At 39.5% G+C, this 14269-nt stretch overlaps 1 protein-coding gene across 1 annotated transcript in view; it reads left to right on the forward strand.

The window, feature by feature from the left end:
- The window catches only part of EML4 (EMAP like 4), a 146915-nt gene that overhangs the window by 8513 nt on the left and 124133 nt on the right, over positions 1–14269 (forward strand). The window lies entirely within an intron of this gene.

A 14269-nucleotide genomic window follows, 5' to 3' on the forward strand; every position in this document is an offset into this window, starting at 1 on the left:
TGTCCTGTGCAAATGCCATCAGAGAGACCTGGCAGGAAATCAGTGGTTTGTGTGGCTGTGGTGCTTGCTTTCTGAATTCTAAACATGTCCATTAAAACCATGAGGCAAGAGGGACAATAACAGACAGTACAAACTCTGGCAGGTGTTTTTTAAAATAATTAATTTTTTTTTTTTTTAATACTCTGTCACAGGATAAGCATGAAGCAGCACTGAATCCATCTGCACGTCTATTTTCTAAGCACTTAATGATGGCATTTTTCCATGAAAATTATATGACATTTAAGAAAGATGACATGTTGGCAGTGCTGTTCTCCAGATCTGGAATTTTTTCTGTATTTTCTGTAATCTGTGACTAGTATTTTCTGAAAGATGCTTGGAGAGATGAAATGTTGGTTATAAACAAAGGGTTGGGTGATTTGAGGTATTTTCAAAGGAGCTTTAAAAACAGAAATTGTTTCTCTTCCTCTTAAACATAGAGAAAAGTGGGTCTTAGGCGTAGTTGTAGAAAACAGTAAACAATTCAGATTCTTGGTAAAACACTTTGTTTTCCCCCTGAACACTTTATTTGGCTTATTAGTGGGTCATTAGAAATGATATTTCAGTGCTATTTGCTGGAATAACTAATTGTTATTGTCAGGACTAACTTAATTGTTGGTACAAACTCTAAATAGGAAGAAACAATTGCTGGCCCACAAGTGCTGTGGAGCTTTTGGTGGTGCATTTCCAGCATTTTAGGCAGTAACGGTGTTACAAACTGATATACATTTTTATGATTCAGTTGGAGAATTGTCCAATTGTGGACATAATTTCTGTGTGAGATAAACATGATGCCTCAAGCTTTTGCATGCTGGCTGGTTTAGGGGCAAAGAAAACAGGAACCTGGCAATCTTTTAATTTGTAAACTCTGAGGTTTAGAACCACCCCAGACAAGCACTGAAAAACAATCCCACTTTATTCATGATGTGGAAAAATACAGAGTAGAAGTTACTGTTTAATCACAGAATGTTTTTTCTTGGAATGAACCTTAAAGATCACCTGGGTCCAACCCCCCTGCTGTGGGCAGGGATACCTTTCATTAGACCAGATTGCTCCAAGCCTCATCTGATGACAAATTTAATTCTGAAATAGACTTCCATTTTTCATTTTTAGATGCCAAACTTTTAGATGTTAATAGTTGTAAGTTATTTAAACTTCGGAGGGGTTCAAGCTGTGGGCATCAGGTTGGTAGATGTTGCCAGTATTTGATCTTAGTGTCCTGCAGAATGGTTGATTATGGGTTAAATGTCATGGTGTGCATTAGCAAATGCAGGAAGTATTTGTTGGGAGGAATCTTATGTTGCTTTTTCATTGGGATAATTTTTCAGTGAGCTGGTATGGGACTCTAATCTGGCACCCTTACTGAACAGGAGATAGGAGACCAGTTTTTCTTTATATCAAGGCATCTGAGTTTTGAAAAGATTTTTGATCATTCATTTTGTGTGTGCATGCCAGGCTTGTGGCTCTGCTACAGGAATGTTTGTATGTGTGTATAATGTTCTATTTGTAGAGAAATATGCGACTGGAAGAGCATTTAATTTGACTTTTAGTAGTCAAATGTTGAAGTCATCATTCACCTCAGAAACAAACAATGCAAGCTGTTTACTACTGGATTAAGGTATTTGAAGCATTGTTAGGGTAGAGATTTTACTTTGTTTCCCTCTCTGCCTATCAATTCAGTTATTACCTAGCTAAACAATACAGGTTTGTGTGTACAGATTCTTGCTAACATGCTTTTAATTATCTGCATTTACTTAATTATAATTTGCAGTAGAAATTTCAATTTCCTGCTCCTATAGCTATGGCAGCTTTACCAGCAGAAGGGCTCTAACTTGGCTGCTGGCTTTTGTGAATGGCAAAATTTGTTGTTTGTTTTCTGTAGATCACAAAGTGATTTTTTTTTTTCCAAAGCTATAGATAAAATGGCAGGGAATTGCTGGAAAGTGAAGGAGAATTGATAAGAAAGCTTGCATAGAGTATTTGAAGCCTAAATTGTATTTGTCAGTTTGTGCAGATTTGTGTTTGATAAGATCACTTACATCTGCCTTTCAGCCTTTAATTGAAGGTAATTTAAACAGATAAAATTTTAATAGTCCTTATTTTAGATTCCAGAACTAATTGGGAAATTTCCAGACTCTGGTGTCTGCATATGTATATATATAGTAACACACCCACTGATATCCTCCTACCCTCTCCCCCAGTTTCATTTAAAGGCTTCAAAGTCTGGCTACCCTTTCAGTGAAGGAACTTCTCCCAATATCAAATCCAAACCTGTTCTGATGCAATTTCCTGTGTTGTATGACTTGTTTCCTGGGAGACTGACCCCCACCTTATATATAACATCTCTCTTACGTAATATAGCCCTATCTGGACTTACTTTTTGTATGTTTGATTAATGCACTTTTTGGCTTCCTGTCAGTATTACTGGCTCCTGATTATCTTTTTGCATTGCAGTATGTATTTTGGTTTTGAAAGACTTTAAGCTTTTGAAAGCTTAAAGTTTTGGTTTTGAAAAACTTTGAAATAGCTTTTGTTTTTTTTGTCTTTGCCATGTTGCTATTTATGGAGCCTTTTGCATACTGCATATGGGTTAAAACTCAAAATACCTTCAAAGTTAAACTAATTAGCAGGCAGAAGATAGAAATCTTTACTAGAAAGAAGTGACTTGCCTAAGATGAGCAAGAAGCTGTATTTTGGCAAACGGCTCTTCTGTACTATCATACGATCTTTGGGTATGTATTTTTAGAAGAAAAATGGGTAGGGTTGATGTCATCTAAGAGTTGTCTGTTGACTCTTAACTCCGGTTTTCTTCGTCAGCTTAATTACTCTGGGATTTTACCGTCCCTTGAGTTGCAGTACTGGCTTAACAGCCTCAGGTAGTGGCTCCTGCCTTTGATCTGCATCTTTCTTTGTTGAGAAACAGGGATGCAGAAGCAGCCATTTCATAGTGATTTTCATCTGCCTCATCAGCTTTAATGTGCATGTGCTAACATTCCCCCTTCTCTGTCGTGCACAGTTTATGCTGTGTCCTACAGTCTCCTCCAGGCTCCACAAAGAGCAGCTGCTTGGTGGCCTTGAGCCATGTGCTGCCCGTGGGTACTGTCATGCTGGGGAGCTGAGCCAGATCCCCATGGGATGTGGGGTAAACCCTCTGGGGCAAGACCTTTGAGATGGAAACCATCTCTGCTTCTTTTGGTGATTCCCCTGTAGGTGTGGTCCTGAGTGATGTATAGGGAAGCTGGGTGGTGTGACAGCAGAGACTTCCATGTGGTTGTACAAAACAGGGGTAATGCTAATAATTACATATCACATATAGTTTTGACTTTCCCTGAACAAGCAGTTTTGTAGCATGGAAGGGAAAGGAAAATGTCTGCCCTTGGAAGGAAGGCCTCTAATTTGAGACTGCAGGAGCCACTCTGGTGAACTCTCTGAGGGGTTTCATGGGGATGGTGACAAGCTACAGCTGCTGGAGGGATGCTCTGCAGAGCAACTTGTTTTTCTTCCTGTTGTGTTAGACTGCTGTGACATGTGCTCCTCCCTATGAATACCTGGATTGTCCAACGCTTTGTAGCTTTGTAGAACCACCCATTCCCTCTCAGGTACTTCTGTGGACGCCTTGTGATTATTCGGGGTTTTTAAAAACTTCTATTCCATGTAGAATATTATTTTCTGTTTTTCACTGAGTGCCATTTAACTTCAATTTTTTGCTGGAAAGTTTTTGAGGTGATATACGACACGCTTGCCATGTTCACCATGCTTGTCATGGGCTACTTTATGTCATGTCACCCTTTTTCTAATCTGTGCTTTCCTCAGATGCTGACTTCTAGTGACTTCAGCATTATAGAAACAATTTTCAGTCTCTTGGAAACAGGTATTGGAATAGGTTTTAGTCATTTACCTCTTGTGTTATGTGAACCAAGCACACTGATGCTCTGATAGCTTGATGTCTTTCTGGGCCACTTCCAAGGATCTTGGAGAAGGAGGGTGCTGCAGCTGTTGCAATTTACTGGCTGTTCAGTCCACCAAGGTTCTGCTCCTCAATTCTCTTGTAACAAGAAACATCCCTCTAATTTAATAAGATAATGGCTGCCATATGCTTTTCTTCATTACCCTCTTTTCTTCTTCTAATTTTTCATATGTGTTTATGTACTAAAAGGGGACCATCTTCCATGCTAGTAAAACATTGAAAGTAGGTAAGTTTCTGCTTATTTAGAAACATTTTATTGTATAGAAAATAATCATAAAGGCATTTATATTAGTTTTTTATACTCTGAGGTACATTCCACATATTTGTTAATCATTATTGGTTTGATTATTTTGTTTGACGTAACTTATTTTTCCAAGGACTTTTATTGCAGCAATTACACATGAAACTTAGAAGGAAGTACAACATCAGATCACTAAAGATTCTCTGCTGCTTTTACAGTTAATTTTTATGTTTTGTGGTATTAAAGTTAATGATTTCTGGCTGTGCTGGCTGTTTCACATGCGTAGTGTATATTGTATCTGCTTTATTACTGAGGGTATTTTTTTGAACCCACATGCGTCAATGTAATTGGTAGGAAACTTACCTTTGGTTTTGTAATTGAACACACAGTTGTATTTGGGTGTTTTCTAGTGCTGCCTCTTTTATTGATCTAGCAAGTGACTTGTAGCAGTCATATAAAGTATATAATTACCAAGAGGTAATTATATAAGTATATATTATATATATATATAAGTACCAAGAGGTACTGCAGTTCTTCTGTTACATATTGTGATCTCTATATTGCCATGTGTGCTGTTCTGCTCTCATTTTGCATTTCACTTTTCTACTCCCTTTTGAGTAAGCTGCATATCGAGCAGTTAATCCACTTTCTACCTACCATAAAACCCCCTCCGTTTTAGTTTTGAGGCAGTAATTTATAGTCCTTTAGTAGGTCAGTGTTCCTGTTTGTATAAAAACATTTGTGAAAGTGGCAGCAAGAGCAAACGAGATGGAGTCAAGCTCTGGTGGTGTTTTCACTGCATTCCCTGCTCAGAGGGTGGACAATGCACTGCTGCCTGTGGGAGTTGGCTTTGCTCTGTGTGTGCAAGCTCATCAGCATGGTACCTTGCTGTGCTGGGGAAAGAGCTGGGCCCATCCCATGGCTCAAACCATGTGGTGCATGAAGCTGTGTTGGAGGACTGCGGGGGGCTGGTGTGAGACAGCTGTGGCAGTAGAGGGCAGCTGAATGTGACTCTTCTGTCTTGGGAAGCAAAGAATTTTTTAATTTTTTTTTTTTTAGCCTCCTTTTATAATGCCTCTTCAGGTGAATACTGAGTACTGGCTGTATTTGTGGGCAGTAGGGTAAGGAAAACAAAGGGTGAGCACTTGAAGCCCAAATGATTTCTTGTATAAATTGTTTAGGATTAGCTGTGTGCCCATCAGCATGATAATGGGTGTGTTTCTGCAGAAAATCAGCTAATTCCTGATCCAAGTTACAGGCTAGATGGTTTATCTCATGGTAACCACTTCCTTGCATGTCCAGGGTGACTGCAATAGCTCTATTCTTTTAGTCATGTTGGAGAAACCCTTGAGTCTCTCTGAGGAGTTTTGAGATGCGGGGCGTTGTGGGCTCAGCTATGGTGTCCTCAAGGAGCTCAGGGGCAGGGGGCTGCGCTGGCACCACGTTTGCCTTTGACTTTGATGGGTCACTGTGTGGGAGGTTACTGGGAGGATCAGTTTGTTACTTTATCTCTGGAGGACGAGAGATGTGGGGAAGTGAGTGGGCAGATAGTGGTTTGGAAACTGTAAAGATAACATCGTGTAAAGAAGTTAGAGAAGGTGCCTGGCTGGTGTGTGCTGCCTGGTACAGCCAGCCTGTGGTCCAGTTCCCGTTTGCAAAGGCCCATCTGTCTCTGTTGTGGAGCTCCTGTCTGCCAGCATGGTGGGTGGAGGGGGTTCACTGCACACCCCAGAGGTGAAAATAACTGCTTGATGTATTGCGGCTGCAGGACAGATGCTGTGAGGGAGGAAGAACAGCTTGGTGTGGTAGTAGAGCAGTTGGGGAGACAGCTGGATGCTCTTGAACATCCCACTACTCTCCAAATCTCAGCAACTTTTTTCTTACTCTGCTGCCTTTCCTCCATTTCTTCCTTTTTCCTGCCATTGTCAAAAAAGGTGTGTGAAAAGACAGAATGGATTTTCCTTTTCAAAGCCTTCTGAGAAAGCCTAACGTTTCACATCCACCTATGTCACTGTGTTTTCTCAAAAATCAAATATAAGCAAACATAGTACTGTTTTCTTAACCAAACCAATGCCACCCCAAACTTGAAATTAGCTAATGATATAATTATCCGGTTTAATTATCATTGTTTGTCTTGCTGTCCTTATTGAGGCAGTTATGCATATGTTCTGGATGAGAAAATGTGTTTTAATTTTTTTTTACACTTGCTGTGTACTAAAATGAAAAAACAAGCCAACCTAATTCCCTTAGAATGTATATTTTATGGAAAACATATATTTCCTTAGAATGTAGGTTTTATGGAAATACCTGAAATTAAGGAGTCAATAATTTTAACTTAATACTTCATTTATAAGACTTGATTTTGAGCTTCATATTCTAAAGCTAGTATGTTGTGGAGCAGCTAATCATAGCAAAGGCAAATAAGTATCAGATTACAAAACTTTTCTACATTAAAAATATGACCATATGTGCCTCTGAATAATTCCAGATGGAAGGTTGGTTTATAATTTATTTTATATTACATTTCTTCAGAATTCTTTGCTTCTTTTTTTCCTTTCTTTTTTTGTTGTTGTGAACATAGGTTGTGAATCCAGAGATATATTACAAGCAGAAAAAAAATAAAAATAGAGAGTGCAAAATAATAGTTTATGCCAGCAGAGTTTTAGGCTGGACATTATGAAAAATTTCTGCACAGAATGGGTTGTAAAGCATTGGAATAGGCTGCCTGGGGAGAGGTGGAGTAACTGTCCCTGGGAGTGTTCAGAAAACAGTATGGCACTTGAGGACATGGTTTAGTGGGGAATGTGGTGGTGGGTTGATGGTCAGACTTGATGATCTTAAAGGTCATTTCCAACCCTAGAGATCGTATTTCACTTGCTAGGTGTGTAAATCCCATTCCCCAACGTTTTGGTTGTGTACTTTAGCTAACAGGAACGCCACGTTCCAATTGGTCATACATGCTTTTTAATACATTATGTAGTCTCTAAGTGATTCCATTTTAGAGTACTATTCTTTTTTAATATGTATCTTAAGAAGCATGTTCAGATGCTTATTGAGACAGTTCCCAGAGTGAATGTGAAACCTTTCAAATAAAAAGGGAAAAACTTGAGAAAGTTACAAACCTCTGAAGACATGAAAAAAATGTTACAGTAAAAGTGGTTTTGCAGCCTTGGCTCTGTTTGCTGACAGTAGTGCAGCATGGAACTCCTTTGGAAAGGAACATACTCTTAAGAGCTTGTCAGCTTATTCTGTTTCATGAGACTTCTTTTAGAACAGCCTTGTGTTACAAAAAGAACCTTAGAAATAGGCATAGCTTGGTTCATCTTGTCAAAGGCAGCAGTTAAATATTCTGGTTCAGTAATTACAGCTGCACTTTCATGGCAATGTGAGAAAAATGTAATTTTAGGTAATAGTCAATGAAGTTATAATTGTTCCTATGTGGCAGGTCACTTGGGGCTGCCTTTGGGAGTGGGTTGTAGTAATCCTCTTACCCTCCTGCCCGGAGCAACTAGATCATTCTTCATCCCCAAGTGGAATGCCTGAATTGTGATTCTGGTCCTTATTAGTCCGTGCTTGCTTTCTCTTTATCTTAGTGCACTATCAAGTTAATTCAGGATGATCATTTCAATTCTTACTATCTGTGTCTATAGTGTTTTCCTTGCTTCTTTTTATTTACTAATTTCTCACACAGTTTTAACCATATAAGTCACCATTGTAGGAAATAATAACTGCAGCTTTGTTAATAGATTCTTTATGTTTAACTTCACTCAAATGTCACACAGGGTCCATGTGCAATGTATTAATAACACAGATGATGAGCTCGGCATAAAAAGTGCCTGTTCCAAGTTGCTTTTTCATCTGTATCCTCCTTGTTTTTATTTGTTTATTTTCCCACAATCAAATTTCAGGGCTTTAAGAAAGGCTATGTACTATATTTACTTAATGGCAGAGGCAAGTATGGGCTTTCGTTTTGGCCGTGACAATAACAAAGTCAAAATATCTGGAAAACTTCTTTCCATGTCTGGAAACTTTATCCTTCTTTTACTATTTCTTGGGGCTAAATATTGATTAAATTACTGATTATTCAGGAGTCCTGTGAAATGCAAAATGCTTCAGAGCCCCTTGGTTTTAAGCCTTTAGAACCTTCCCCCAATGCCTTTCAGTGGGCTGTGCAATTAAAGAGGTGTTCTTTGTGTGCTTTGCTGAGGTATTAACTGCTTGTTTCCGCAAAATTGGGATTTTCTTGTTGTAATGCATGCAAAGTGAGTTCTGTGGTGTGTGCTTTGTACAAAAAGTGTAAATATATGTATTTTTAAAAAAGAATCAGATCAGGTTCAATGATGTTACAAGAATGTGCAGCTTAAGAGAAATCATCTTGATTTCTCAAAAAGCATCATTTTGTTGAAAAGTGTAATTTGAGTAAAATAGTTTCTGGAGTACAGAACCTCCTGTACAGTGCTATTTCTGAAATCCAGTTAGGAAAGAGGCCAGGATTCCTAGGGGAGCAAAATTTAGCAGTATGGAAGACTGGGATTGCTAATGGTAAGCTTTTTCTCAGGCTTGTGACTGTACCGTTTTTACGCAGGAGTCTTTGAAAGACGGATATTGTGATATTTCTCCTAGGCTCAAGTACTTCTGTGGTCATCTTTTTTTGGTTCAAATTCTACACTTCAAGGGATTTTACCACTTTTCTATGAAACCTTTGCCCTGTCCTTTAGCATTTTAGATGAAAACCATCCTTTGCAGCTAGAAATTCCCATTAATTGGCTTGTTTCTCACACAGAGTAAGTTTAAATGTATTCACAAGCCCTTGTGTATAAAGAGGAGGGTGTTTGCTTGCAGTTGCTTTCAGAAAACAGGGGAGTGAAGGAGCCTTTGCAATATCAGGCTTGTTTGCTCACTTGCTGTTATAACAACCCCCTCAGAACTACTGCTTTGTAAATGACACCCTACCTACTGTTAATTGTTTTAAATTCTAAAATGAATTCTATTTGGTGAACATTTAACCTGGAGAACTTGCCTTGGCATGTCAGGCCGGTTAGCTTGTGTGGTGTGGTGCTCTTTGCATGCATTTTTTTATTTTTTAAAGAGCTAATGTAGCAGTAGTGAGGCACTGTCTGGCATTTCTTAAGGTTTGCGATGATTCCTCTGCATTAGGGTTTCAGGAAGACACTGTCACCACACCCACCACACTCCCTCTTCTCTGGGGACTCCTTTTCCTGCTATTTCCTATGGTGCCTATGAGATTCAGCCGTTCGGAATTTGACTTGTTTTCCCAGGTGACCGGATTGTACTCAGGAGTCAGAAGCCCATGAGAAAAGCCATTGCAAGCTGGCAAACCCTGGCCACCTGTGCCCTTGCAAGGGATGGAAGGCTGGGGTGGGGTGTGCGTGTCATGTCTTGGAGCTAATTTTGACGGAAACCGTATTTTGGAGCAGAAATGCGTAGGAACTCGATTACATCAGCACTAATTTTCTGTGCAGAGCGCGAGGAAGATGGACTGGGGTGGGTGCATAATCAGCTTAAAACATGACTGAATTGGTTCAGTCCTTCAGCAGGAATTGCCTTTGAGTAGAAATCAGGCATGAGGAGCACAGCCCCACATGGAAGTGATTTGCTGCAAGTATGAAGATGTAATATTTGAAAAAGGAGAGGGATGCTGTAAATGGGAGGCGTGCTTGCCACCCCCAGCATATCCTTTCACACAAGCTAATGGTGTTTCTTCAGGTGAAATGTGGGCTGGCACAAGACAGGAGACAGCATTATATCTCAAGATAGATACTTAAATCTTTAATTAAAAGCAGATGTTGGTGGGGGAGAGGATGCCTTAGGAGCACAGGCTATTGCAATAACCAAAATGTGTTGAAAGATAAAGTGATGCATTGCATAAAAATCTAGAGGATTTTTGAGTGTTAAAGCTCAGTGATACAGTTAATTTCTTCATAGAGAAGTTCTTCCACATTACTCAAAAAAAACATGCTATGGCTTTTGGCATTGATATCTGTATAAATCGATACTTTCTGGTCTGAAAGTCACCTTTTGATCACTTTGCACTTTCTGTATGAGTGAGTTGACATTTTTAATGTGAGTGAAAAATAAAATGGTAGGTATGTTCTTAGTTCTGCAAAACATTGATGCTCCCTAATAAAACCACTAAGTAGGGGTTCTAACTGTTTAAAAATTCCCTTTACAGGTAAACACCTGGAAGTGGTTAAAATGCTTAAATATAAATGTTTCAGGTTTATGTTTCTGTGACTAGATAGATAATGGTTTCTCCAGCTCTTTTTGGTGGTCTAATCTGCTTATTTTAATTGTCTAAACAAGCAAATCTATAGTGACATGGAGATGACTGGATCAAGAAAATGCAACTGTACAATTCAGTTTTCTTGTTATTTTTAATAGACATATAGACTTCTTATTTGTATAACCTTCCTAATTTAATGAACAGTGGTACCAATATTAGATGCAACTGCATGTTTGTTCAAATGTCTGAGTGATTATTCAGTTTTTCTCGATTTTATAAATTAATTACCCAGATATATCTGTTTAAATCCTATATTTCTGATGCTACACTATCTTGAATCATGGAGTCTCATTTGCCTGGGCTGCATTTTTGTAAATGGCGTTTGGCAAGCCAGCAGACAGGAATTTAGAAACTGATAAGTGTTGGCATCTTTAGTTACTGATCACATTGTGCCACACATGCCCTCACAGAAGGTTTATAGGTATGGGATTTTTGTTTCCTCCCCTTGCATCTGTCCGTGCATGGCTTATTCTTCACTTGTTGGCCGTTTTTCAGACACGTGTTAGTTATTATTGTGTTGTATTTCTTTGCAATCAGGGAGCTAACAAAAACTGTTGCAGTGCATGTGTATTTGCATGTAGCTGAAACTATCTATGTAGGTGGCTTTGCTTTGCAACAATGTAATGCATACCCAAAATGTTAATTTGCAGCTCGGCAAGAATGGTGAGGAGTTCAGTGTTTAGCATCTTTGCCGTGTTTTTTGTGCATTCAAACACATTTGAATGTACTCCTTTCATCAGAAGTCTCCAGAAGACTTAATGTTTGGGCCAGCAAAATAGGGAATCTTCTACTGAAACTGTTTCCCCTTCTTTTCCATCCTCTTTAAGATTTTTTAATTTTTTTTGCATTTTCTTCTGCTTACATGTATGATAGTATAAATTGCACTCAGTTCAATAGCTACTCGTACAGCTCATGAAGAAACTCTTACAATGCAGGCTGTTCTCCAAATGTCAGAAATGCATTCTTAGTAATGGCTGACTGTCTGCAACATGTCTCAACCTCTGTTTTTAAATTATATATTAGTGCATAAATTCTCCAGTATTTTAACATCTGAAGTTATTTTCACCCAAGTCCATTCACCTCATTCTTCAAGCTTGTGGGCTTGTTTGTAAATGCCCACAACTTTAACCACATGTAGCAAGTGAATTTTTTTGGAGGTGTATATTGTTGGATGGGCCTGTTTTCTTTTGTCTCCATTCTTCCCCACAGGCCATCACTGAAAATTAAATTCTTCAAAATATTAGTTTTTCTTATGAAAATAGACTTTTCAATGAGTAGATGAGAGATGTTTTTGTGGCTACATGAAGAAGGAAGATCAGTGTGAGAAACAGTTTATTGCTGGGTTTTATCTTGTTGGGTTCTACTAACCTACACTTGTCACCACTGTAGATTCTTCTTGTTCCACCTAGGTTCCAGCCTTCAAAGTAAATTTCAGTTAGACTTCTAAAGTTAACTTAAACTTTAGAAACACAGTATCTTTATTATATTTATTAGCAAAAAGTAATATTTTCTTCTGTATTCCATGTATGTAGAGTAGACTGGTTTCACATTTTTCAGAGAGGGGGCAAATTCTGTCAACCTCTGGCTTAAATGATCAGCTGCTGAAACAAGTAATAATCTCTTCCCCTGTTTTTAACAGACTCTCTGTCGGGGGGGACTGTCCATCAACATAAATCAAAGTTATCACATCGGATTCTGCTGAAGGTGTTTCAGCATATGCAGCCGAAGCACAGCAGGCCAGATCCCCTCTCCTTGATGGGGTTCTGTTGATTAACATCAGCTGAATTTCTGGCCCAGCATGTCCAGGGGTCTCAATTCCCAAACACAGCCCTACTGGCTCTGCAAGACGCCAGTGCCACATTTATATTGGAGGAAAGTTTGTTGTATCAGCTGTGTTACAGAAAATTGTTTTCCCTGGGCTGTTTGTTACAGACTATTCATTGTGACTTTGGCTGGCTATCAGATGCTCCTGTTTAAACAAACAAATTTCTTCTCCTGGTTTTCTTCAAGATGTCATGCAGTGAAGTACCTCTGACTGAGACAAAACGAGTGACACATATGTATTCAATAAGTGACATCAGGATTTGTTCAAATGCATCAATAAAGCAGTCATTGAATTGTGACTTCAGAGTAGGTTCTAGTGGCAGTAAAACAGCAACCAGAATTTCTAAAAGTTTCCATTTTCAAGTCACTTACCTTTTGTCCCAGGTGTTTTTTTCCCCTTCACGCCAGATCAGTGCCACCAGTTTATGTGCTACCTGTGTTGTTGCTCAATGCTGAGCCACAGAAAGGTATGATTTGCTATATTTAAGGCAGAAGTCCTTATGTACAGATAATGTCTAGGCAACTGTGTGTTTGCATTTCTGGATTTTTTCTTTTTTTTTTTTTTTTTTTTTCTTTTTTTCCCCTTATGTTTCCCCTTATTCCCTGAGTTTTGACACAGCATTTTGGAGCATCTGCTGACAAGAGTATGTCAAAAGAGCATAGAGTACTATCTTCTATTCTTGCATTTTGGCTGGCAGTGTGTTTTGGCTTGCTGCTATATTACACTTGTAATCCTATACCAAGCATGCTGTCCTAGAATAGATCATAGAATCACTGAAAAATGTAGGTTGTCACCGCTGGAGGTCATCTGGTCCAACACCCTCCAGCTCCAGCAGTGATGGCTTCAAAAACAGATAGTGTTAGTCAGGGTCTTTCTCCAACTGAGTTTTGAATATCTAGAATTAAAAAAAAAGGTTACGACTCAGGTTACAAAGGAAAAGAAATGGGTTGAGGGTGTTCAACAGGTAGAACAGGTGGCTGAGTCGGAGTTTCCTTCGTTGCCCCTTCCTTTTGCACTGCTGAAGAGAGTTTGATTCACTTTTTTTCTGTAGTCCACACTAGTCCCAAGGTAGTGAAGGATTGAATTGGCTCCTCCTTTGACTTTTTGCACAGCCTCTGGTGTTCCGTGATGTGCTGCAGCCTCCCTACCACTGACTCTCTCCAGCTCTCTAATCTCTTCTGTACTGGGAGATACCAAGCTGGAGATGTGTCTAGCTGCCCCCCACCACAGGAATAATAATTTCTGCCAACGTGTTGGCTGTTATTCTGCCCAGACAGCTCAGTGTGTGGGCAGCCCTGGCTGCTGCAAGGGTCCCTTGCTGACCCCCCCAGTTCCTTCACCTGGATCTTCAGCTTCTTTGTGCTGGTCATCCCAGCCTGAATGGCTGTTTGGGATTTTCCTGCACTGCTGCAAGACTGTGTTTGTCTTTGCTGAATATTGTGAGACTTCTGCCAAACAAGTTTTCTAGTTTGTCCTGATGCTGAGGAGCAGCAGCCCTACACCCCATCTTTTCAGTCCTCCCCAAGGCTGATGAAGTCAGGGATTCTTAGAATTCAGGTTGGAAAAGACCTCTGAGATCAAGTCCAATCGTTGATCCGTCACCGCCAGGTTCACCGCTAGACCATGTCCCTTAGTGCCACATCTGCATAGCATTTAAATATCTCCAGGGGTGGTGATTCAACCCAGAAATTATCTATGTAATGTGACCTGAATTTTTCCCTTAAACTGCATTAGGAGTGGAGTATTGATTACTCTTAACCAGGATGAGGGTGTGTTCATCCCATGGGCCAGATGAGGCACTATTTACCTGGCTACTGACCCATGAGCAGGTACCATTGAGATCAGCCACCAGTAGGACTATTAGACCACAGCCACTGCATTTGAAGCCTGATGACC

The sequence above is a fragment of the Pseudopodoces humilis genome, chromosome 3, assembly GCF_049639895.1.
Source record: "Pseudopodoces humilis isolate 2021_Gansu_Grassland_sample_001 chromosome 3, ASM4963989v1, whole genome shotgun sequence".
NCBI lineage: Eukaryota > Metazoa > Chordata > Aves > Passeriformes > Paridae > Pseudopodoces > Pseudopodoces humilis.